Genomic DNA, 26056 nt, shown 5'->3' with positions numbered 1-26056 from the left:
TAACTATTAGTATTAGAATAAAATTTAAGGGGATGAAATTTTTTTTTTTTAACCAAAGAACTGATTTGATCTGCAGTAAAGAAAGACACATCAAAACTTTCAGAATCCTGCCTGCATGGGGGTGATGTTGAGAGTATGACAGAACCTTACTCAATGGCTTAGTAGATACCGTGTCAGGGGCTGTGCAAGGAAAGGAGGCATAGAATTGGGAATGGCTCAAGATGGGGGAAATCAGAACAAGGTGTGAAGGGGAATTAATGCTCCCTGCCTTGGGAAACAGTGATTGAGATGGTTTTGAAAGCTAGTGTCACTGGCCTGGTCTCACTGGCTGGAAGACTTAATAAGATATTGAGCAATAAATTAATTTTAGGAGCACCAGGAAAATCCAGTGCCTTTGGTTGGTTGACTCCTGAAATTTCTCTAAAAAAAATAAAACCCCTTATTTTTATGAGTTTTCCACAGCATGTTAAACTGTAAATCTTCTGAAAAGTAATTCATTTTAACAATGCTTATATGATAATGTTCATTTATCCCAGAGGATTTTTAGAAGGACATAGGATGGGAGTACTTTGAAAATATTCCATTTCAAATGACTGATTTATGCTTTGTCACCATAGAAAAATCAGGGGCAGTTTTTCATCAGGTGTTGGCGAAACAGGTTGAGAGCATATGGTCAAGGGCAGGAAGTCGGTGATCCCTTGTTGGGGAGAAAAGGTCTAAGTAAAATATAGCTCAGGTCTTTCTCTCCAGTGCCTCAATAGTGTCTATTCATGGGGCAGAACTGTAGAGGTGTTCTTTGCTGGAGTGTTCAATTTAGCATTTCACACTGTAGGGCTTTCCTTACATTTTCCTCTTCCTTTGGTTGGGAACAGAAAGCAGGCTCACTGAGAGTTTTTTGGTTGTCTACCACCCCTCTCCCCACCCCAAACTGAACTACATCTTAATTGGTCTGAGGTTTATATATGGAGGTGTCTGTATGCAGCCACATGTGTATATAGCAGGGATTAGAACTAAACCTCTGAATCATAAACTCCAAGCTGGAAGATTTGAAAACAGTTTGCTGCCCTTTGAATATCACAAAGGAACCAGTTCTACTTGGAATAAAAGCTGAAAGCCCTGGATCAGGAACAAATAAGAACACCAACAGTCTATAAGAGGAATAAGCCAAACCAAGTTTTCATTTGATTCAATTCATAACTTGTCAATTTCTCATTATCCTGTAGGCTTTCTTTTATATTTTTTATTTTTTTGTAGTTTCTTTTATAAAAAAATTATTTATATATATTTTTACATCATTGTTCATTTTTATTTTTTTATTTATATATATTTTACATCATTGTTCCTTTTTATTTTTTTTAAATTTTATTTTTATATTCCCCATACAATTGCAACCCCCTTATTTGGACCCCAATCCCTCCTTTCCCTGCCCCCCCCCATAGTGTTTCTCTGGACTAGGCTTTCTTTTTTAAAGAACTGCATAATCTTGCTCCTAAACAATGATGTCCTGGCCTTGATCAAAGAGATTGCTCTTATCCTTTTGATTTTTGAATGAAGAATACTTCATTTTTAGGTGTTCTGCTTTTCAAGAATTCATTTTACAAAATATTAGAAGGCCCTCACTAGTTTGTTGAAGTTTTCTTTGGTTCAAACTTCAAGTTCAGAAAAAATTAGCTGCTTTATCAAGCCATTAAGATCAAAATTCTGCAAAAGAGTAAGTTAGCAGTAGAAAAAAAGAAATAAGTTAATTGGCTTATAGTATTTTTCTCACCTCCCTATTTAACATTATTGACACTAATTGCTATTGGAGAGTGAATGGTTTCTCACCACAGATGTTTTGGTGTCAGTGTGTGCTTATTTTGATTAAACTAAGTTGTAGGACAATAACAATAATTACTTAACTTCACTCCTATGATTTTTAGCAGTCAACAATTTTGTTTTCATTTGGGGTCCTCTGATGCTATCTCATATATTAAACTATTTTTCCAGAATGATAGGAATTATCACTATTGAACAGGGAAGGTTTTTAAGACAGGTTAGGGAGCCCTTTCCGCGCTACCCAGAGAAGGGTCCATATGGCGTTGTTCTGCGTTCTGGTCGTAACTTAAAAGGGGAAACTTTCACAATGTCTGGAGCCCTTGATGTCCTGCAAATGAAGGAGGAGGATGTACTCAAATTCTTTGCAGCAGGAACCCACTTAGATGGCACCAACCTTGACTTCCAGATGGAACAGTACATCTACAAAAGGAAAAGTGACGGCATCTATATCAAAAATTTGAAGAGAACCTGGGAGAAGCTCCTGCTGGCAACCCGTGTCATTGTTGCCATTGAAAATCCTGCTGATGTCAGTGTCATATCATCCAGGAATACCGGCCAGCGAGCTGTGCTGAAGTTTGCTGCTGCCACTGGAGCCACTCCTATTGCTGGCCGCTTCACTCCTGGAACCTTCACTAACCAGATCCAGGCACCTTTCCCGGAGCCAAGACTTTTGGTGGTTGCCAATTCCAGGGCTGACCACCAGCCTCACAGAGGCGTCCTACATTGACCTGCCTACCATTGCTCTGTGTATCACAGACTCGCCTTTGTGCTATGTGGACACTGCCATCCCCTGCAACAATAAGGGAGCTCACTCAGTGGGTCTCATGTGGGGGATGCTGGCCCGGGAAGTTTTGCACATGCATGGCACCATCTTCCGTGAACACCCTTGGGAGGTCATGCCTGATCTCTACTTCTACAGGGATCCTGAAGAGATTGAAACGGAAGAGCAGGCCGCTGCTGAAAAGGCTGTGGCCAGGGAGGAATTTCAGGGTGAATGGACAGCTCCAGCTCCTGAGTTTACTGGTACTCAGCCAATGGTGGCAGATTGGTCTGAAGGCATGCAGGTGCCCTCTGTGCCTATCCAGCAGTTCCCTACTGAAGACTGGAGCACCCAGCCTGCCACTGAAGACTGGTCTGCAGCTCCCACTGCTCAAGTCACTAACTGGGTGGGAACTACCACTGAGTGGTCTTATGCTGTTCTTCCAGAGACTTGAACAGAAAGTGGAAGTAAGGATAATGGAAAACAGTTTGTAAAATAAACAAACAAACAAACAAACAAACAAATAAATAAAAAGATGCTGGGGAAAGAAAAAGAATGCATAGGGCATTATTTTGTTTGAGTATATATCAGGCAGAATCCTCAATATTTTGGATTTTGAAAGGAATGGAACTTCAGGGTGGGAACAAAATGGCTACTGAAGGCTGAGAAGAAGCAGCTGGTGTTATTATTTATTCAATAATGAAAAAGGCATAGGCTGTATTGCTCTAGCGGCAGAATTCTGAGGACCTCAACTGTTGAGCTGTCCTATAGGGATGATGCTCTATTTGTTGGTAGACTGAAAACAGTGAGGAGAACCTGTAAAAATATAGAAATGTTTGGGGCCATGGCTCTTGGAGGCTATGATCAGGGTAGTGGTGGGGTTTAGCTAAATCAGATACTATCTTGCTTTCTTACCTATGCCAACAGGAGAAATCCTTATGTTTTCTTGGGTCATCAGATCTACCTTCCTTGTAGACCATCTAGTAGAACAACTTCATTTTCATTTGAAACAATCTTGAATTTCTCCTTGCCTATCTACGATATTTCTCCCTTATATGCATCAATGTGCATTTTATTATCTAGGATTGTACATTTTTCCCATTTCTGCAGCATGTGTTATTGCTGGTAGTGTACTATGTGGCAACAAGAGTACTATCCTCTAGAGAATGATGGAAGAAAAAAACATATACCTCTCTACATGTTCTTCTCAAGTATATATGGAACATTCTTTAGGATAGATCGCATATTATGTCACAAAACAAATGTCAATAAATACATGAAGAGTGAAATAATATCAAGTATCTTTTCTGATCACATGGTATAAAACTATAAAGGAACCATAAAAAGAAATCATAAAAAGGAACCATAAAAAGAAAGCTGGAAAAACCTTACGCATGTGGAAACTAAACAGCATACAACTGAATAACTATTGGATCAATGAAAAACTCAAATCAAAATCAAATACCTGAAACAAATGAAAATGAAGAAACAAGCTATCAGAACCTATGGGTTGCAACAAAAGTAGTGATAAGAGGAAGGTTTTTAGCAATACAGGACTACATAAAGATACAAGAAAAATATCTCAAATAAACACTGTAAACGTATGCTGAAAGGAACTAGAAAAGGAGGAAAAATGAAAGCAAAAATTAATAGCAGAAAGGAAATAAATAAAATGAGAGAATAAATAAATGAAATGGAAATCAAAAAGAAAATACAAAAGATCAATGAAACCAAACTGGTTCTTTGAAATGATAACTGAAATGACAAACCTTTAGCAAGGATCCCTAAGCAAAGAGAGAGAAAAATTTTAGAATCAGGAATGAAAGAGAAGTAACAAAAGGTACCACTGAAACACAAAGGATCATAAGAGACTACTATGAACATCTATGTACTATTAAATTCAATAACCTATGAGAAATGGACAAATTCTTAGAATTGCACTACTTTCTTTTTTTTTTTTTTTTTTTTTTATATTGCTCAGGGCTTCTATATTCTTTTTTTTTTTTTTTTTTAATAAATTTTATTGTTATATTCCCCATACAATTGCAGCCCCCCCATTCTGACCCCAATCCCTCCCCTCCCACCCCCGCCCCCTAAAAGTGTCTCTGGTTCATAGTTTTTTGTTGATTTTGATTTTCACTTTCTTATACTTATTCATTTTCCTGGTCCTTATTTAAGTTTTCTAGATTCCTGCTATGAGTGAGACCATCCGGTATTTTTCTTTTCTTTTTGGCTTATTTCGCTGAGCATGATCCCTTCCAGCGCCATCCATGTTGCTGCAAATTGCATGTGTTTATCTTTTTTGAATGCTGAGTAATATTCCATGGTATATATGTACCACATCTTCTTGATCCAGTCATCTATTTTTGGGCATTTGGGTTGTTTCCAAAGCTTAGCTATTGTAAACAGTGCTGCTATAAACATAGGGGTGCAGGTGTTCTTTGGAATGGATGTTTCTGTGTCCTTTGGGTAAATACCTAGGAGTGGAATTGCTGGATCATATGGAAGCTCTATGTTTAGTAGGTCCAGAAATCTCCATACAGCTTTCCACAGTGGTTGGACCAGTTTGCACTCCCACCAACAGTGCAGAAGAGTTCCTTTTTCTCCACAACCTCACCAACATTTGTTGTTGCTAGTTTTTTTAATATGTGCCATTCTCACTGGTGTAAGATGGTATCTCATGGTAGTTTTGATTTGCATTTCCCTGATGACAAGTGATGTTGAACATTTTTTCATATGCCTGTTGGCCATTTGCATTTCCTCTTCAGAGAAGTTTCTTTTAAGCTTTTCTGCCCATTTTTTGACTGGATTATTTCTTTGTTGTTGTTGAGTCTCATCAGCTCTTTGCAGATTTTTGTGATCAGTCCTTTATCATTAGTGTTGGGTGCAAAAATGTTCTCCCAGTTGGTGGGGTTTCTCTTTGTTTTTGTTATTGTCTCTTTTGCTGTGCAAAAGCTCTTTAATTTGATGTAGTCCCAGCTGTTTATCTTTGCCTTCACTATCACTGCTTTGGGTGATGTGTCTGTAAAGATGTCTTTGATGTGCAAATCACGTAGTGTTTCGCCTATATTTCCTTCTATATATTTTATGGTTTCAGGTCTTATGTCTAGTTCTTTAATCCATTTTGAGTTGATTTTTGTGTATGGTGTGAGGTGGTGGTCAAGCTTCATTCTTTTGCATGTAGCGACCCAGTTTTCCCAGCACCATTTATTGAACAAAATTTCTTTGCTCCAATGCATATTCTTTGCTCCTTTGTCAAAGATTAGTTGACCATAAATCTGTGGGTTTATTTCTGGATTTTCTATTCGATTCCATTGGTCTGTATGTCTGTTCTTGTTCCAATACCATGCAGTTTTGATGATTATGGCTTTGTAGTATAGTTTGAAGTCTGGGAGTCTGATGCCTCCATTCCCTTCTTTTTTTTTCAGGAGAGCTTTGGCTATTCGGGGTTTTTGGTGATTCCATATGAATTTCATCAATAATTGTTCTATTTCTTTGAAGAATGACATTGAAATTTTGATTGGAATAGCATTGAATCTGTATATTGCTTTTGGTAGGATGGCCATTTTAATAATGTTTATTCTTCCAATCCATGAGCAGGGGATGTCTCTCCATTTCTTTGTGTCTTCTTCTGTTTCTTTTAACAGTGTTTTATAGTTTTCTTTGTATAGGTCCTTTACCTCTTTTGTTAGATTTATTCCCAAATATTTGATTTTTTTTGTTTCAATAACAAAAGGGATGGTCTTTTTGATTTCTTCTTCTTCAGATTTTGTGTTGTGTATAGGAAGGCTACTGACTTTTGCGTGTTGATTTTGTATCCTGCCACTTTACTGAACTGATTGATGAGTTGAATTAGCTTTTCTGTGGAGTTTTTGGGGTTCTCTATGTATAATATCATATCGTCTGCAAATAGTGATAGTTTGACTTCTTCTTTTCCTATTTGGATTCCTTGGATGTCTTTCTCTTGTCTTATTGCCCTGGCTAGGACTTCCAGTATTATATTGAAAAGCAATGGTGAGAGTGGACATCCTTGTCTTGTTCCAGATCTTAATGGAATTGCTTTCAGCTTTTCACCATTGAGAATGATACTGGCTGTTGGCTTGTCATAGATGGCCTTTATGATGTTGAGGTATGTTCCTTGTATCCCCAGAATTTCAAGGGCTTTTATCATGAATGGGTGTTGCACTTTGTCGAAAGCTTTCTCAGCATCTGTTGATATTATCATATGGTTTTTATATTTCTTTTTGTTGATGTGTTGGATAACGTTGATTGATTTTCGGATGTTAAACCATCCTTGTGCCCCTGGAATGAATCCAACTTGGTCGTGGTGAATTATCTTATGGATACATTGTTGGATTCTGATAGCTAAAATTTTATTGAGGATTTTTGCATCAGTGTTCATTAGGGAGATTGGCCTATAGTTTTCCTTTTTTGTGTTGTCCTTGTTCGGTTTGGTATTATGTAATGTTGGCTTCATAAAACGTGTTTGGTATTGTCCCTTCCTTCTCAATTTTTGGAAGAGTTTGTGAAGGATAGGCACTAATTCGTCTCTGAATGTTTGGTAGAATTCATTTGTAATCCATCAGGTCCTGGGCTTTTGTTTTTGGGGAGGTTTTTGATTACCATTTCATTTCTCAATTGAATTTTAATTGGTCTGTTTAGGTGTTCTATTTCTTCTTTATCTAGCTTTGGTGATTGTAGAGTTGTAGGAATTTGTCCATCTCCTCTAGATTGTTAAACTTGTTTCCATATAACTGTTCATAGTAGTTACTGATTATTCTTTTGATTTCTGTGTCCGTTGTGATTTCTCCTCTTTCATTGATGATCCTGTTTATTTGTGCTTTCTCCCTTTTTCCTTTGTGAGCCTGGCTAGGGGTTTGTCTATTTTATTGATTTTTTTCAAAAAACCAGCTCTTGGTTTCATTGATCTTTTGGATTGTTTTTTAGTTTCAATTTCATTTATTTCTGCTTTGGTTTTTATTTTTCTTTTCTTCTACTGGTTTTGGGGTTTTTTTGTTGTTCTTTTTCTAGATCTTTGAGCTTCGAGATGAGGTTGTTTCTTTGTGTTCTTTCTTGTTTCTTGATGTGAGCTTCTCTATTGCTATATATTTTTCTCTTTTTACTGCTTTGCTGCATCCCATACATTTAGGATATTAGTGTCCTCCTTGTCGTTCAATTCAAAAAATTTTTTAATTTCTTCTTTGATCTCCTCATTAGTCCAATGGTCTTCCAGTAGTGTGGTTTTTAATCTCCATGAGGTAGGAAGTTCCTTGCCTTCTTTTTATGGTTTATTTCTAGTTTGATGCCTTCATGGTCAGAAAAGATGGTTGATATGATTTCATTCATCTTGGTGTATCTGTTGATGTTTGTCTTGTGCCCCAGTATGTGATCGATCCTGGAGAATGATCCGTGTGCGCTTGAGAAAAATGTGTACTCCGTTTTTTTGGGGTTTAGTGTTCTATAGATGTCTGTTAAGCCTAATTGCTCTAGGTCTTATTTAGAGCTTTGGTTTCTTTACTTATTTTTTGTCTTGTTGATCTATCCATTGTTGATAGCGGTGTGTTGAAGTCTCCCACTACGTATGTGTTTTCTTGATGTCTGTTTTCAGAGAGGACAACAGTTGTCTGATATATTTTGGTGCTCCTTCGTTTGGTGAGTATATGTTAATGAGTGTTATTTCTTCTTGAAGTATTGTCCCCTTGATCATAATGTAGTGACCATTGGGGTCTCTTTTTATCTTTTTGAGTTTGAAATCTGTTTTATCTGATATAAGTATAGCTGTTCCTGCTTTCTTTTTTGGTCCATTTGCTTGTAGGATTGTTTTCCATCCTTTAACTTTGAGCCTATTTTATCTTTTGTAGCTAAATGTGTTTCCTGGAGACAGCAAAAGGTTGGGTTTTGTTTCTTAATCCAGGCTGCCACTCTGTGTCTTTTTATTGAAGAGTTTAGTCCATTTACATTTAGAGTTAATATTGATATGTTAACATCTGTATTTGCCATTGTGTTTGTCCTTCCTTTGATTTTATTTATTTATTCTTTTAATAACTTTTTTTTTTTTTTTGGCCTTCTTTCATTGTTATTCGTCCCTCTGAGGTTCTGGCTTTAGGACTCCTTGTAGTATTTTTTGGAGTGGGGGTTTAGTTGCAATGAAATTCCGGAGTTTCTGTTTGTCTGGGAAGGTCCATATTCTTTCTTCAAAGAGGAAGGAGAGCTTTGCGGGATAGAGTATTCTTGGTTGGCATCTGTTTTCTTGGAGTCTGTTGACTATGTCCCTCCACTCTCTCCTTGCCGTAGTGTTTCTTCGGAGAAGTCTGATGTCAGCCTGATTGGTTTTCCTTTGAATGTTATCTGTTTTTTCCTCTTGCCAGCTTCATTATTTTTTCCTTGTCCTGGATTCTTGGGAGCTTTACTATTATGTGTCTTGCTGTATTTTTCCTTTCGTCGTGGAAGTTTGGTGTTCTTCTTGCTTCTTGTATATCAATTTCAGCTCCTTCTTCACATTTGGGAAGTTCTCTTCAATTATCTCTTGAATATTTTCTTGTTCCTACATCTCTCTCCTCTCCTTGTGGTTTCCTATAACTCTTATATTTCCTTTCCTCATGGAGTCAGATAGTTCCCGAAGTCTTTCTTCGTTCTTTTTCCTTCGTACTTCTCTTTCCTTTTCTGTTTTGGTTCTTTTTATTTCTGTGTCTTCAAGATTACTTATTCGTTCTTCCATTTCATCTATTCTGCTTTCATTGCTTTTCCCAGAATTCTTTAGTTCTTCCATTAATTCTTTGATCTCCTGCATTTCTTTTACTTCCCTCTTTAGGGACTCAATTTCTTTCTTCTGACCATTGTTTTCCCTCTCTAGGGACTCAATTGCATTTCTGATCGTTGATTATTTTTCCCTTATCATTGTTTTCCTTTATGACTTCTGTCAGTTTTTTAATCACGGCAATTTTAAATTCTCTTTCTGGAAGGCTCAGAAATTCTTCCAAGTTATTGTCTTTGCAATCTGGGGGCTGGCTTTCTTTTTGTGGTGTGCTTTTTCTCTGGAGAGTTGCTAGGTTGCGTGTGGTTCTTCTCCTCCCTACTGTCTGTTTTCTAATTTGCCGTATGCGTTGGGACACTGTGTTGTTGGGACTGGCCGGCATCTTGGGTGGGCTTCTCTGTTCCCCTCTGGTTCTTCCAGGAGTCATCTGTCAGTTTCAAGCAGCCTTTAATGGAGAAAGGTCCCTGTTCTAAAATGCCGATGTGGGGACACACTCCCCTGTGCGCCTGGTCTGCCCCGGCGGTGGGTTCCTGCTCCCCTCTGGGCTTGGACTGCAGGCCAGAGGGGGTCTGGCGTGGGCGAACTTCCCCCGCTCACCTCTGGCTCCTGAGGAAGCCTTCTGCAGGTAGTCTTTACTGAAGAAATGTCCCTGTTCTAAAATGGTGATGTGGGACACACTCCCTGCGCGTCTGGTCTCAGGCACACTCTTCTGCGCGCCTGGTCTGCCCCGGCTGTGGGTGCTCGCTCTCCCTGTGGGCTCAGACTACTTGTTCGGAAGGAGCCAGGTGTGGGCTAACTCCCCAGCTGGCCACTAGCTCCTTCAGTAGCCTGTGCTGGGGTCAAGTCGCTAGGTGGCGCCAGAGATCTCTCCTAGAGCCCTTGGGGAGCTGATTTTCCACCCCGTGGGACAGGGAGCAGAGCGGGGATGGTAGGGTACACCTCAACGGCTTTGGGGTGCTGTGTCTGCCTTGTGCCCCACCGTCGTGGGGAACCCACGCCCCTAATTTCGTGCCCCGGGTCTCAGTTCCAAAGCCCTCAGTTCCAGGACGTGGGCTGTAGCCCAGATCAGTGGCGCGGGAATGGCGCCTTTTGAATCCCGCTCCCCTGCCTGGGCGCCTGGTTCCTGCTCACTCAGGGAGGGCCTCCGCCGTCTCCCCGCAAGCCTAGGTCGCAGGCGCGGGGACCTGGGCAGCTGCGATCCGGTCTGGATCCGCGCCACTTTCCGCGCAAGCTTACCGGGCGGCCGGGGCTGTGTGCTGGGGCTGGTCTCCTCCTGGGGGGCGGGGCTCTCTTCAATGGCGCCTGGAGCTCACCTCCGCGGCGGATCCTGCAGGGTTCGCCTCAGCTCCCGTTCACGGGGTGTGGTGGCTGCAATAGTTCCTTTCCACTCACAGTCCCACTTGCTGTGTCCGTTTTTCTTGTGGGCCGTTTTGGTTTGTTGTTTTTCTCCTCTCTGCCGGTAGGAGAGTGCTGCCTCTGTGGGCGGGGGAGGGGAGCAGGGTTCTGCGCTTCCCTCCCTTCTAGTCCTCTTTTATGGCCACTTTCTTCTTCGGGCAGTTTGCTGGAGTCGTCCGTTTATCTTCCGTGTCCCAGTTCTCACTGGGCCCTGCCGCTTTTCCTCCCTATTAACTTTTTTTAATGGGAGATCTTACTCGCAGCGTCTCCTCGCCGCCATGTTGCTCTGCCCACCAGAATTGCACTACTTTCCAAGACTAAGTGAGGAAGAAATAAAAATCTGAAAAGACCAATCACAAGCCAGAAATTTGAAACAGTTATCAAAAGTTTCTCAAGAAATAAAAACCCAGGATCAGATGGTTTCAGTAGTAATTTCTACCAAACCTTCAAAGCAAACTAATACCTAGCCTCAATTTTTTTTTTTTAAATTGAGGATGAGGGAATGCTTCCAAACATATTTTTAGAGAATAAATTACTCTGATACCAAAAGCAGACAAGGACATCACCCACACAAAAGAAAACTACAGACCAATATCCCTGATGAATATATATGCAAAAACATATACCAGATGATTTAACTCATATTTGGGCTATAAAGGAAACAAAGCAGAGACCCAGACCAAACTAAAACAAACCATTGGATTGTGACAGCAGAACTCAGACTTCCTGAAGGGAAGGGTATATGTGGAACCAAAAGGTGATCGGGTCCAATGGACTGTGGTTCAGAGTTATTATTACTTTGGGGTGGTGGGTGTGGTGTGGTAACATGGGTTTGAAGAGGTATGAACCACCTCTCTTAAAACATAAAACAGTTTTGTATAATAATCCCCCAATGATTCAGTGATTTCCCCCCCACCCTCTCCCTCTCTCTCTCTCTCTCTCTCTCTCCCTCCCTCTCCCCCCACTGCACATGCATTTGTACATTCATTATATGTTCACTTGCACAAAAGATTTCACAACTGATGTTGGGACTCAGTCAACTAGGTTCATGCAGAAGAAAACTAGAGCCAAAATTCTAAGAATGAAAATCTACAGAGGAGCATGTTAACAGAACAGACCTCCACTAATAGAAGGTGCATATCAATTCTCAGTACAATCTAAGATAAACATACAATGTTAACTGTCCCCAAAGTATGCAAATTAGTGGCATGATAATATCCCATTAACAACAGTTTTTCAAATGAAGGAACATTTGAGGTTTTCTTTCCTTTTGAATATTCAGATCACAAATAAAAACCAAATATACTCAAGATTATTTATTTAAATAGTTTCAATTTTATTAACCATGTGAATATTCACACTGTATACTTTATGAAGTCTGTCATAAGTCTAGGCTATTTTTGTCTCTAATTGTTTCTAGTTTCCCATCAAAATCATTTGAGACTAGTCATGCTATAAATCATGCACACTCTTAAATTGAGTAAGATGAAGATGTCTGTTCATGGATGATCTTGAACTAACTTAATGAGCTCCTCTTTCTGTTATTCATTAGAATCATTAAACAACAGATTAAGAACGAATATGTTTTCTATACTTATTGGTTTAAAAAAATGGACTAGGGTCAAAATAAGAGGGGTGGGAATTGTATGGGGAATATAACCAAGATGAAAGTGCATACATTGTGCAAAAATGAAAAATATGTAAAAATATATAAAATAAAATAAATAAAAAATGGAGATAAGGATAAAAACAAGAAAGTTACTTGAGAAATGCTGAAGGGTTATAGCATACTAGTTCTTAGAATCCCTAAGCGTAAGAGACATAGCACTTGGCAAATATTTATAGACTTGATTTAATGGTGAATTATTCTGATGACTGAATCCAAGGAATAATTGGGGATGTCCATTCTCTCTACTACAGCCCATTTCTCTATTGTGTTATTCACCAAGCCACGTTCTGATTCCCATTTGCTTTTTCTTAAGTTTCCATGTGAAAGAAAAAAATACCTTCTCTAGATGTGTCTAGCCTTTATCTCAGACAAAAATGGTTCTTATTGTATATAAACACTCCTATTTGTCCATAATAGTATTTGGAATATTAATGCTGCCAAACACTTCTGCTCACATCATTAACATATCTTAATTAATGTACCACTGCCTGCTTGTCCCATATTATGCAAACCTGCCAAGTAACCTCTGATGGGTAATGGCTTCCATCCACAGGATGAATTGTCACCACTTGGACTGATTTGGAAAATCACTTAGTGTAGGAGGGAACTGATCTGTCATAGTAACTGGAAACCCTGCTGGGCTCTCCTGCTCTTTTATTTGGTTGTAGACTCATTCCTACCTGGCAACATGACACTTGATTTGGAGACCAAATGGCAGTAGTATAATGATGTATAAAAGGATTGATTCACAACTTTAATTAATAAAGCATCCTATACACAACTTAGTTACTGACACCATGAAAATACAAATCCATACAATGGCTTTACAGGACACGAGCAAAAAGGCTGTGAGCAAAAAGAGCTGTCATTCAGAATAAGGCTCAGCCCCAGAAAGAATGTATTGGGGAAAGCATATTCCTTAACCATTTTCCAAGCAGCATGGAATGCCTGAGTAGATGTAAAGTGATATAACCGTGTCAAGTTGACCTTTTGTAGATTCCAGACAAAAGAAGTTCTGGAGCAAGGTGTGCTGAAGTTGATTTACTGAGTGTGGAGGGAGGGGGCTGGTGTGGTTGGGCTCGAGGGAAAAACAAGGAATCCACAGAGGTGAATTCTCCTGTTGAAGCAAGGAGAGCCCCAGGAAATTTCCTTGGCTAAAAGGGAATCATCTTTCTTCTCTGTTTTATCTGCATCCCTTCTTTTCATCCTTGCTTATTTTCCAGACCAGTCCATGAAGCCTCCAGGAAGGATATACTGACAGGTCTACTCAAGGTAGCCTGAGTAGTTGTATCCATCACAACCTCTTGCCATGATCAAAGTTCAAAAGCCTCATTGCAGGTATAGTTGAGGGAAGATGTCTCTTCTGTTCCCCCTCCTTGCAGCCTTGTGTCTTGACAGGCAGGGAACAGAATTCTATTAAAGCAAGGATATTCTGTGCCTCGCTCCCCGCTCCCCCCTCCACCGCCCATAGAGTATCTAAGAACCACTGAGTTTTCAAAGGTTAGCATTATATATCCAAGACAAGTATTTTTATCAGAGTTTTATTGTTCATAATGTTGAACGTTCTCATTTTTACAACTTCCATTATTTTACTCTGTTTGCTTACATAGGAAATGCAGACTCGTTAGAATAATGAAGATAAGAATCTTCTTCAAGAACATAAATACAATTCATCACTTCCATTCAGACTCCATTAATTCATAATTTGTGATAATTTCACTACAGCTTTTTGGGTAATACTGATTTTTGTATCATTTACTAAAAGGATTTATTAGGTAAATTAAGAACAGAAATGAGAGGACAAGGGGGAAGTTTTAATATATCTTAGAGAAAATACTTTTCAAGATCCTTAATAGCACTTATTTGCATTTAAACAATTAATGGAATAATTACCAAGCCATCTCATTAATTAAAGAAAACCCAGCAGGATCTTTATTTGGCAACAGTTTGTTAGCACAGATTTCGAAGTATCGACTCAACGGAAAACTAGTAAGAAATGTGCCTCTTCCCAAATTCTAATTACACCCTTTCAATCATCTTGAGTTTCCCAAACACTGAGGTAATTGTTCCTAAAAGCTATATCTAGCTGCATAAATTAGTATGCAAATATCTATCAGTCTGACCCACAGGTAGCTTTAGATCTGGTAGAAGCAAGACAAGGTACATCAGAAGGAAAGGAGTACAGCTGATCCAAGAGACTGGAAACCCATTTCCCCAGTCCTGTCTACATTAGTTCCTGGCTCTGAATTTACATGTTTTCTTCTGTCCCTTTTTGTATTTCTCCTGTGACCTGCCCTAGTAAGTAGACTAACTTGCCCTTCTCTCCCTGATAGTAGCCCCTGGATACCTAATAAGCTACCAACTTCCCTTCCAGGGCTGCAGAACACCAGCACAGTCACTTGATTAGATCAGTGTTAAACACCGGGATAACTTATTTGATCATAGTAGAAGACTCAGGTCACAGGGCAGAAAATGGAGATTCCTTCATGTTTCGTTCATTTATTTAGCAAAAGCAGGGTTCAGGAACAGGGGGTTCCTCTGTCATTTACTAGCTATGTGACTTTTGGCAATTCAACTTAACTTTTCTTACCTAAGTTTTCTTTTATATGAGATAGGGATTAAAAACAACTTTGTAGGGTGATAACCAGGATTTAAATGGCTTAATATTTGTACAGTATTTCCAACAGCATCAGTTATACTTTATAATTATGAAATAAAATAAAAGTAATCATTCAATATTTATTGAGTGCTTACTATAACCAGGTACTTTTCTAGATACTAGAGCTAGAGAAGTCAACAAAGAGTAAAACATCTCTGTCCTTTCTTGATGCTTCTAGTGAGGGAGGTAGGAAATCACTCTAATACATTTTGGAGAACATTAGAAGACAAATGCTATAAAGATTAACAAAGAAGGGCAGGATGTTGGAGAGCTTCAGCAGGAGAGTCAGGGTATGCCTTCCTGAGAGAATGGAAGTGGTGAGGATAGTGAGCCCTGCAGAGATTTGATGGAAAAGGGATAGCTGGTGCAAAGACCCTGGGATCTGGAGGAGGTAAGGAGATGAAGTGGCTGAAGGAGACTGTGTAAGAGGAGAGAAATAGCAGGTGAGGACAGATGGGAATGGAGAGCCAGACATTGTAAGGTCTTTTAGGTCATTTTAAGAAGTTTGGCTTTTATACTGAGAAAAATGGGGTTGTGCTTCAAGATGGAGGTTTAGGAAGAACCAGCTTGGCTTCATTGTCTCCTCATCATAGCTACTTTGATCATTCATGGGGTTTGGTAAAGTGGGGAATCTTGCTGAGAAGTACTTGGCACCCACATATGATCCAAGAAGCAGGACACAGAAACTGGGACAGGACCCAAACATATGTCTATTCTAGGCAAGATGAAAGGAATGAAACTCTAAGCTAAGAACAAGGCTTTCCTTTACACGTGCTAAAAGCAGTAACTTGAGAGTCTAAAAATATGATATCATATTCTCATTAGATGATTTCCCAAAATTCTAAGAACCTTCAAGTGGATACTATTCTGTTCATTGCCAAGTGCCAACCCACACCTCGTCACTTCTAGTCTTCACTGTGGCCTTAAACTGACTAGCTTCCAAGAGTGGCTCTGAGGATATGAGATACAGTGTTAGGTTTGCTATCATTCACTGGAGGGAAATGAATACTTGAAGTGTTTTTATTTATAGGTTTGTAGGCTATAAAACCCTAAAATGCTAGCTTTATCCTTTCTTTTGTTCCAGTTCTTGCTGGTTATCAAAAGCATTCATTATGTTGCAACAGTTTTGGTGAAACTGCCATCTTTTCCTACAAATTTGATAACTGTCTGGCTTAGAAGTCTCTGGGATAATAAAAAGATAATGAGATTCAGATCATCTTTTCCTTCTCTGACAGCTATGACAAAGATGGGTGGAAGAAACTTCAAATTTTCTCTTATTCTCCGACTTTGGGATGACATATAAAGAAGTGCCCACAAAGTGAGAATTTTATTATGGAGGTTAGGGACAAAATAGTAATACTGCCTTCCCCCCCACCCCCATTTTTCTACCAAAAGCTCACGATGTTAAAAGCATATGTTTTATAATTGGTACTATTAAGTGTTGAAATCTTTGAGTGTTGAGGAGGCTGTTTGAGCAATGCTGAGATGTGTGGAGGAGGGTGGTCGGCGGCAGCTGGGCATGAGTGCGCCCAGCATCTCTCTCCTCATGCTGGGATCTGATCTGTACGAGTTGAGTTAAATGTTTTGGTGATTTCTTTTTTCATTTGTTTGTTGGGAAGAGAAGCTACTTGCATATTGTTTTTGTTCATCTTAAATGTGATTCTTACAAAAAGTGGCTTGTCACTATAGTGGTTAGAAATTTACATCTTATAAGTTAAAAAAAATGTTATCCATTGATAGAAACATAAAAATGAATTCTGGCTCTGATTAGGGTCAAATTGTGCTGAGACTTTATTTCATCCCTCTAGTTTCTGAATATTACTGACTCAAGAGAAGGAGTATAATCCCTCATTTCAGATGGATTTATCTTGGAGAGGTTCCCAAGCAATTCATTCTTCTCCTCTCTGGCTTCTCTATTCTCTCCCGACAATCCCAAACTTTTGTCAGAGGCTTAAGGCTAAGAGTTGACTTCTTATAGTTCATAGCAGCTTAGGCAAGTGGTTCTTAAAGGGGTAGGACATTACCTGTGAGGTGTTAGAAGGCAATTTTGACTGATCCAGTGCCTACTGGAAAGAGAACTGATACATGGGGAAGATGTTAGATTCCTGCAGAGCACCGATCCGCCACAACCTTGGACATTTATGTAGGGGAAAGGCACTAAGCCTGCCAAGGTGTTCCATTTCTTAAAGCATCCCATTGCCTACATCCTGTGGAAAAGGGGGAAGTGGAAGGTGATTGCAATTACCCTAAATCTTCATGACTTTTTTATTCTAGAGTTAGATCTAAGAACTGTTATCAGAGATCCGTTTTAAAAAATTTTGCTTTTTAAAAATCAAGCAATTCCACTGGATCCTCACTGCAATGTTGATCCATAGGTCCTTGGAAGAAAGAAGGTTCCGTCTACACTTTTGTTTCCTTCATCCAGGACCACCAATTTTGTTTTTTTTTATAATAAATTTTATTTTTATATTCCCCATACAATTGCAACCCCCCCATTCTGACCCCAATCCCTCCCCTCCCGCCCCCCACCCCCCAAAAAGTGTCTCTGGTTCATAGTTTTTTGTTGATTTTGATTTTCACTTTCTTATAGTTATTCATTTTCCTGGTCCCTTATTTAAGTTTTCTAGATTCCTGCTATGAGTGAGACCATCCGGTATTTTTCTTTTTCTTTTTGGCTTATTTCACTGAGCATGATCCCTTCCAGCTCCATCCATGTTGCTGCAAATTGCATGTGTTTATCTTTTTTGAATGCTGAGTAATATTCCATGGTGTATATGTACCACATCTTCTTGATCCAGTCATCTATTTTGGGGCAGTTAGGCTGTTTCCAAAGCTTAGCTATTGTAAACAGTGCTGCTATAAACATAGGTGTGCAGGTGCTCTTTGGAATTGATGTTTCTGTGTCCTTTGGGTAAATACCTAGGAGTGGAATTGCTGGATCATATGGAAGCTCTATGTTTAGTAGGTCCAGAAATCTCCACACAGCTCTCCATAGTGGTTGGACCAGTTTGCACTCCCACCAACAGTGCAGGAGAGTTCCTTTTTCTCCACAACCTCACCAACATTTGTTGTTGCTAGTTTTTTTAATATGTGCCATTCTCACTGGTGTAAGATGGTATCTCATGGTAGTTTTGATTTGCATTTCCCTGATTACAAGTGATGTTGAACATTTTTTCATATGCCTGTTGGCCATTTGCATTTCCTCTTCAGAGAAGTTTCTTTTTAGCTCTTCTGCCCATTTTTTGACTGGGTTATTTTCTTTGTTGTTGTTGAGTCTCATCAGCTCTTTGCAGATTTTTGTGATCAGTCCTTTATCATTAGTGTTGGGTGCAAAATGTTCTCCCAGTCAGTGGGGTTTCTCTTTGTTTTTGTTATTGTCTCTTTTGCTGTGCAGAAGCTCTTTAATTTGATGTAGTCCCAGCTGTTGATCTTTGCCTTCACTATCACTGCTTTGGGTGATGTATCTGTAAAGATGTCTTTGATGTGCAAATCACGTAGTGTTTCGCCTATATTTCCTTCTATATATTTTATGGTTTCAGGTCTTATGTCTAGTTCTTTAATCCATTTGAGTTGATTTTTGTGTATGGTGTGAGGTAGTGGAGGACCACCAATTTTGAATAAGCAAACTTTGGATGAGACTTTGGATAGGGACTGCTGTAAGCTATTACTCTAAATACTCTAAATGTTGAAGATGATGTAGAGAATTGACCCAGTGATAAGTCACATCCTGGGAAGACACCTAATAAAATGCCTCGTCTGAATTTCAATAAAAGGGTGCATGGCATTAAAGCTACTAGGGGCACCAAACAAAGAGAAGAGTTAATACTGATTCTGATTTCAGAGTAGTTGCTTATCATAATGGTGACTGCCATGTCCTTATACAGTGTTCTCACTGTCCATTTCTCAGGTGACTTCATTTTTCTTACACACCCATAATTTCTAAATCTAGACATCCACACATTTTGGGCTGCTGATAAAAATTTCCAGTATTTCCTGATGGGTCCTAAATGAATCAAATGTAATATATTTAAAACTAGCCTATATTTCCTCTGAACATGTTGAATATCATGTATCCTCAGTCTTGGGTAATGCCATCACTCTTTGACCACATTTGAAAGTCAGAAAGTGCGGACATTCTCTCACTTCAAACACCACGCTCTGTTGGATACCCTATTAAATGTCCCCTGGAATAAACTTTTCCTCTCATCCTACCTGATTATGTTTTAGTCATTAGACGACTCTGGGCCATGCAGCAACCTCCGCTCTTCCCTGTCCTCCATTACTCCATCTAGTTATCCTCTGACAAGCAGCCAGAATTATCTTTCCCAAAGTCAAATTTGATCATTGTGTTACTTAAAGACCTCCATTCTATGAAGAAATTCCACTTTTGGGAATATGGCTGAAGGAAATAAAAAGAGAGATCTGGACTCCAATGTTTGTGGGATTACTTGTATATAACCTAAGTGTCCATTGATGGATGAATGGATATCTGTGACAAATGCACAATGGAATATTATTCAGTCATAAAAGGAACTCATGCTATTTGTGACAACATGGTTGGACCTTAAGGGCATTATGCTAAATGCAGTAAGTCAGGCAGAGAATCTAAAAAAATAAAAATAAACAAACCCAAACCAGAGCTGGGGGAATTGAGAGGGTAACCAAAATATAGAGACTTCTAGTAGAAAGATAAATGAGTACTAGTGATGTGCTGTGTAGTAGGGTGACTATTGTTAATGCTGCTCTATGGTATATTTGAAAGTTGTTAGGAGAGAAGATCTCAAGAGTTCTCATCATGAGAAAATGTCATTATGAGACGATGGACAGTAGTTAAACTTATTGTATTAACCATTGCACAGTACATGTAAGTCAAATAATTTTGCTCTATACCTTAAATTGATACAATGTATATAATGTCAACTATATATAAAAAAACCTAGGAAAACAAAAATGACCACCTTTCAATTTCTAGCATTTTCACCAAGTGACATAACTTAGAAGACTAGGTGCTTCTCACTGTGGCCCTAATCTTCCTCTGAGATCCTAAAAATCTAGCCAGGTTGACTCAGACCTCTGTGATTCCAGATCCATCTACAATGTTCTCACCCCTGAAAGCTTTCTCAACTCACAGTGGAGAATGAGTCACTCTCTCTGTTGTAAGCAATTGTTCTTTTCACACATTTCTATTATATCATATTTCTGGATCACAAAGTCTCTAATTCTACTTTTGGTTCTTTCATTCACTTTTGGTTCTTTCTCTCAAGGTAAGGAATTAGATCTTTTTTAATTCAGAAAATTATTTAGAATTTTACTGTAGGTTAAAAATGGAGGAAAGTAGAATCATTCAAATCAGACTGGAGAAGAGGCAAGAGCAAAGAGCCTAGAACATAATAGGTACTAAGGAAATGCTTGTTCATTTCAAGGTTTAAAGTAAAATACGTGTCAAAAATGAAGCATAAAGTATTAAGTGAGGCCTGAGGAGAGAGTGTTAACTGTTATTAGTTTGATTAGGCTCAGTTGATATAAAATGCTATCATAGGAAGCTATTTGGAGACATTAGTACCTATTTCTTTTGCCTCTAGAGATCATTAGTGAATGACTCAGTCATTACTGAATGACTTTTTAATTAAAATATGTTAGTGTTGAATAACAGGCTAGGTCATTGCAGTAATTCTCTCTTGTTATATGACCCTATTCATTTTTAATGTTGGCTACAGACTCATGTGATACTATAATTCATTAATGTTAATGATCAGCCTGCTTTGATATTATGTAAAATTATTTTCTTTAATAATATAAGTACTTCATTAGCCCAGATTCAGAAAATGAGGATGAGTGAAAACAAAAGAGGTAAAAGTTAGCAAATAATCATTTTATTTTAAGTTTTGAAACTTGTGCTCTACACTTCTTAATTATACTTGCCTTCATAGATCTTCCAAATGAATGAAAAATTGTTTTTGTAATTTAATATTTCTAAAAATTAAAGATTAATTGAAACCAGACTATGTTAATGACTCCATAGAGGCAATGAACTTATATACCAATTATTAAAAATCTTGCTGCTAGTAAAGGAGAACAAAATCTGGAGTTAATCATTCATTTCACAGTTTAGTTCTATCTTGAACTTCTTTTATTCCAGGCATTGGGGCTAAAGTGGTGAGCAAAACAATTTCTGGGTCACATAATATTCTGGTGAAAGAAACCAGTAATGAAAAAGAGTCACAAATAGGCAAGAAAATGTCAGTGACAGAAGCTAGAGGGATAACAAAACAGGCTTACTGCTTGCTTTTTGAGATTGGTCACGCACTTAGTTTTTACACATCTACCGAACATCTCCTATGTGGTCGGTACTGTGATACACAGTAGGAAATACAAAGACTTCTGACACAGCCTCTATTCTTACATAGCTTTCAGTCTAGCAGAAATAAAATTTATTTGGATGCTAACAATCCTACTGGAATGTTATGAAGTTTGTAGTAGATGGTCAGCTGCTATAGATCATGCCTTCCAAGTAATCCTGGACCCCAGAACACAGAGGAAGGGGGCATTTCCTGGAGGGCCAGGGAAAACCTCTAGGATGAGAGGAGATAAGCTGAGTCTTAAAAAAAAAACAAAACAAAACAGGAATTACCAAGGTGGAGAAGTGAAGTGACAGAATGGTGCTTTTCAGATAGAAGGAATATCATTTATAAGGGGCACAGCTGCATTGTGTATGGAAAATACCAATGGTTTAGTATTGCTGGAAAGTAGAGTGAGACTGTGAGGATGTGTGCATGTGTGAGTGTACATGCACACACAGGTATGCATAGATGCATTCTGTCTGAGTGGGCAACTTGAAATTGATGCAGAGAGAAGTTTAGACCAGTAGGGAGACCAGAGATATTAGAGAGACCTATGGGTGGCAAGGTAAGGTTTTTTTAGGTTAAAAACAGGAAAAGACAGAATAATCCAAATATCATAGGTTTTACATATTGCAATGTCATAATATTTCAAATTAAATAAAGTGGAAAAAGTTTACAATAATTAAACAATTATCTTACATTTCAAATAAAATATTCTCAAATTATTCTAGCAGTAACAGTCTTAAAATTTGTTTCTTCATGCTGCACAGCATAAAGTTTTCTCTCTAGACTATATGAAACTACATGCTAGGCATGATGTAGTTTTAAAATTTAGGCTAATTTAAAAAATTGAACTTTTGATGGAATGACTTTTAAACTTAAAAGATTTCTTTAACATAGCTTGATAAAGGGGAAAGTGAAAAGTTTGAGTGAAGAATAATCCAAACCATTTTCTGCTGATAGGTTTTTATCCTTTTGATTTATTTGACCTACAGGTGACACTTTCTGAACTTGGTGCTGCTGATGAGTTTCACTTCAAAGACCCTATTATTAAACAGAAAGCAACACATGTTTCTGAATAGGCAGAATGGAGCAACCGCTAACCATTTAAACACAGACTTTTCTGCTATGATGCAATAAATGCATTGTTGATGACATGACTAGTTTTAGGCAAGATTGCATACTATAAATGACAGGGCTTATGATAGAGTTAGGTCAAACCACTCAGAAGCATAGAACTTTATACACAGAGCTCTAGCAAAAACAGGCTTACTGTGTTCAGCAAGGCTGATATGTATTATACTCAGCTGCTTTTATTTGGGAAAAATTATCTCTAACTTCCATGCTGCATTGACATCATTACCCTATGTATAATTGTGTATGAGGTAATTTGCATTATGGAAACAGGAGGCAAGAGAAATGATGGCATATGGGAGGATACCCAAAATTCTCCACCTGATTTAACTAGAAAAATAATTTTAAGGAACCAGCACAGACAGGGATGGGCAACATATGAGTATATCTGAGTACAGCTGGTATGGAATGAGTTCAGTGCCTTTGGCTTACAGCATATCTAGCACATATCTAGCAGGTGCTTAGTGAGATCTGATGAATAAATAAATGAATGAATGAAGCAGTGAGCCGATCAAGGTAAAAACTATATAGTCTGCAGAGGAGACTGAAGGAAGCGCTAATCCTCACAGCATTGTGTCTCTGGGTGCTGGGTGTTTACCATTTCTGACCTCCTGCCTAGGGCTCTCCATAGCTCTTTTCTGCACTCCACAAAAGATTAGCTTCTCAATCTGCTCACACAGTCTACTCGCCTCGTCAGTCTTCCCTGATCTTGGGACTCCAAGTCTGCCATTAACCTCTGCTCTGGACCACAGATCAAAACCAGAATGTGATCCAGGAGGAGCTTACTGGTGAGAAGCAGATGGCTTGGTCAACGGAGGCAGACAACCCTCTACACAATCATTAACTCACAAGTCCTCTAGTTATAACCATGAAGTCAAAGAGGTAGGGGAAGCTTACCATCCCCTTGATGTCTGCATAACACCCCTCCAACTATGTTAGAATTTCCCAATTCTTTAATATTACATTTCATGTTGATTTGTAGTTGGTTTCACCCTATTGAAAAAATAATGCTCATATTTTTAGAATAAATCCTTCAGAGACATTGCTGAATCATATAGAATTCCATTTTTAATTTCTTGATAAATTTCCATATCATTTTCCAAAGAGGCTGCACCAACTTGCATTCCCCTCATTAGTGGATGAGAATTCTTTTTCACCACATCCTCGCCAATTCTAATACAAAAAGACTGATGTAGGCCTATGTAACATAGCAGCACCGTTCACAATTTCCAAATCATGGAACCAATCTAAGTTCCCTTCAACAGAAAAACAGGTAAAGAAATTGTGGAATATGGAATACTATGAGAAAATTGAAATAGTGGCTTTGGGGCAAACTGGATGCGCCTCAAGGTGATTATGTTAAGTGAAATAAGTCAGAAAGTGAGAAATAGATAATAGGCCATTTCGTTCATCTGTAGAATTTAAATAACTAAAAACAAACAGAGGCAAAATGCTGTGGGAATAAATCTTGGACTTAGTGAGAGAATCTAATGGTTCCCAGAGGGAACAGGAAGGAAGGAGGAGGGAATGGGAGAGGTAGGTGGGGAGGGAGGAGAGGAGGAGAGGGACTCTAGGCATGCATGGTTTGATGAAGGGTGAATGGAACATGTACATATATGGAAAAGCAAATATGTAACCCCAAAATTAAAATTAAAATAAAAAAATACCATCTGATATTTTTCTTCTTCCTTCTGGCTTATTTCACTGAGCATAATTTCTTCTAGTTCTATCCGCGTTGCTGTGAATGGCATGAGTTTATCTTTTTTGATTGCTGAGTAATATTCCATTGTGTATATGTACCACATCTTCTTGATCCAGTCATCTATTTTTGGGTATCTGGGTTGTTTCCAGGTTTTACCTATTGTAAACAGTGCTGCTATAAACATAGGGGTACAGGTGTTCTTTTGAATCAATGCTTTTGTGTCTTTTGGGTAGATCCTAGGAGTGGAATTGCCGGATGTTTTCACTTATAGCAGGAATATAGGGGAACCCAATAAGACATCAGTGTAAAAAAATAGTAACAGTACAAAACACAACAAAGCAGAAACAGACAATTATAAATCAGAGACATACTGCAGGGGAGGAGGTGGGAGGGGCATCAGAGGGAGGAAGGGAGGAGCACAGGGGACTGAGGTGATGGTGCACGGGTGCACTGGTGAAGGAAACTCTATGGGCACTACACCTGAGGGGATGGGGGGAAGCAAATATTGTCTAAAAATGAACAACGATGTAAAAAAAAAAAACCCTTCCTGACAAAAATAAAATAAAATAAAATAAATAATGTTCAGGAGGTTCAGGGTAGGGGAGTAACAGAACGAGTCCTGCCTCCCATCTGCACTCCAGGATGGTGTGGAGTGTTTGGGCCTGAGAGTGCTTGGGGCTGCGGTTTGCATGCACTTGTTAAGGCAGTTTTGCAGTGCTGCTCCCTGAGGACTTTCCAGGTTTTTCTAGTATGCTGGGATCTTGCAGCACAGAACCTCCCTCAATTAGTCTTCAACCAGCCAAGGCCAGAAAGCCTGCCATACTCACAGTCTTTTTCCTGTTCTCCATTTTCCAGTAACATTCTGTGAATTCATTGTGATTTATGGCTGTGGTGGAAGCCAGGTCTGCAGCATTTTCATTGAATCCAGTCTTTAATATTGTTTGTCAAACTGCCATTTCTAGTTTGGAAATTTTTCTCCAGTCTGCTCTGCAGAGGTATGATGGGTCCTGCCACTGTATTTGTGACCCTGATTCAGGCCTGTGTGGGGCTGGGGATAAACACTCCATAACTTCCAGCTTTTGGCTCTGTACAGTACCAGATTAACATTCTGAATGTAGTTAGTATAACCCATATTAAAATAGTTTATGATAAACTCATTTGTGATTTTTCATGAGAAAGTGATGACTTGAGATAGATCTGTTCTTTCATGGGCATATATTCTTAAAGTGCAAATTTAAGAAATGACTAATTCCTCTTTCATCTAATTTCATCAGCTATTCTCTATAAACCCATCATTTCAAGCTTTTAATTTTTTTCTTAGACATAGCCAATGGCTGTAGACAATAACATGCTTCATTCTTCTTCCAGGTTAATACTACATCTTACCATATTTAGGATTCCAATCCCCAGCACAGAGGCTGGAAGATAGGAAGCATTTAAAATATATTTAATTAAAACTGCAGTGAGTTAAAAGATTGGGCCTGGAAAAATTTGAAGAGGGGGCACACAGGATCTGGAAAAATGTGGAAATCTGTGGGAATACATAGAATCAGAGACCAGCTGGGAAATGCACAGCTAGAATGCAGAGGTCAGAGCAAATTGTGTATCTGAAAAAACATAAGCAGTGAGGACACCAAGGACAATTGAGGTGTATAACCAATCTACAAGCTTTCTAGTCATTATTATGAAATCAAAGAAAGTCCTCTCCCCCAACTCCCCTTTCACATCTGCATGGGAGAGAATCTGTTATATCAAAGAGATCTGAAGAGTATCTGAAATGAGGCAGGAGACAGCAATTTGGAGTTATATAGCATACAAGGGGCAGGG

The 26056-nt window shown here is 38.8% G+C and overlaps 1 protein-coding gene and 1 pseudogene across 1 annotated transcript in view; one reads left to right on the top strand and one right to left on the bottom strand.

Moving 5' to 3' along the window:
* The window catches only part of KCNQ5 (potassium voltage-gated channel subfamily Q member 5), a 504482-nt gene that overhangs the window by 146550 nt on the left and 331876 nt on the right, over positions 1-26056 (bottom strand).
* Positions 2123-3029, top strand: LOC119252619 (40S ribosomal protein SA-like; annotated as a pseudogene).

The sequence above is a fragment of the Talpa occidentalis genome, unplaced genomic scaffold (assembly GCF_014898055.3).
Source record: "Talpa occidentalis isolate TD23 unplaced genomic scaffold, MPIMG_talOcc4v2.1 talOcc4.2, whole genome shotgun sequence".
NCBI lineage: Eukaryota > Metazoa > Chordata > Mammalia > Eulipotyphla > Talpidae > Talpa > Talpa occidentalis.
Note: the sequence above shows the minus strand (reverse complement) of the source record. Positions and strands in the feature narration are given on the sequence as shown.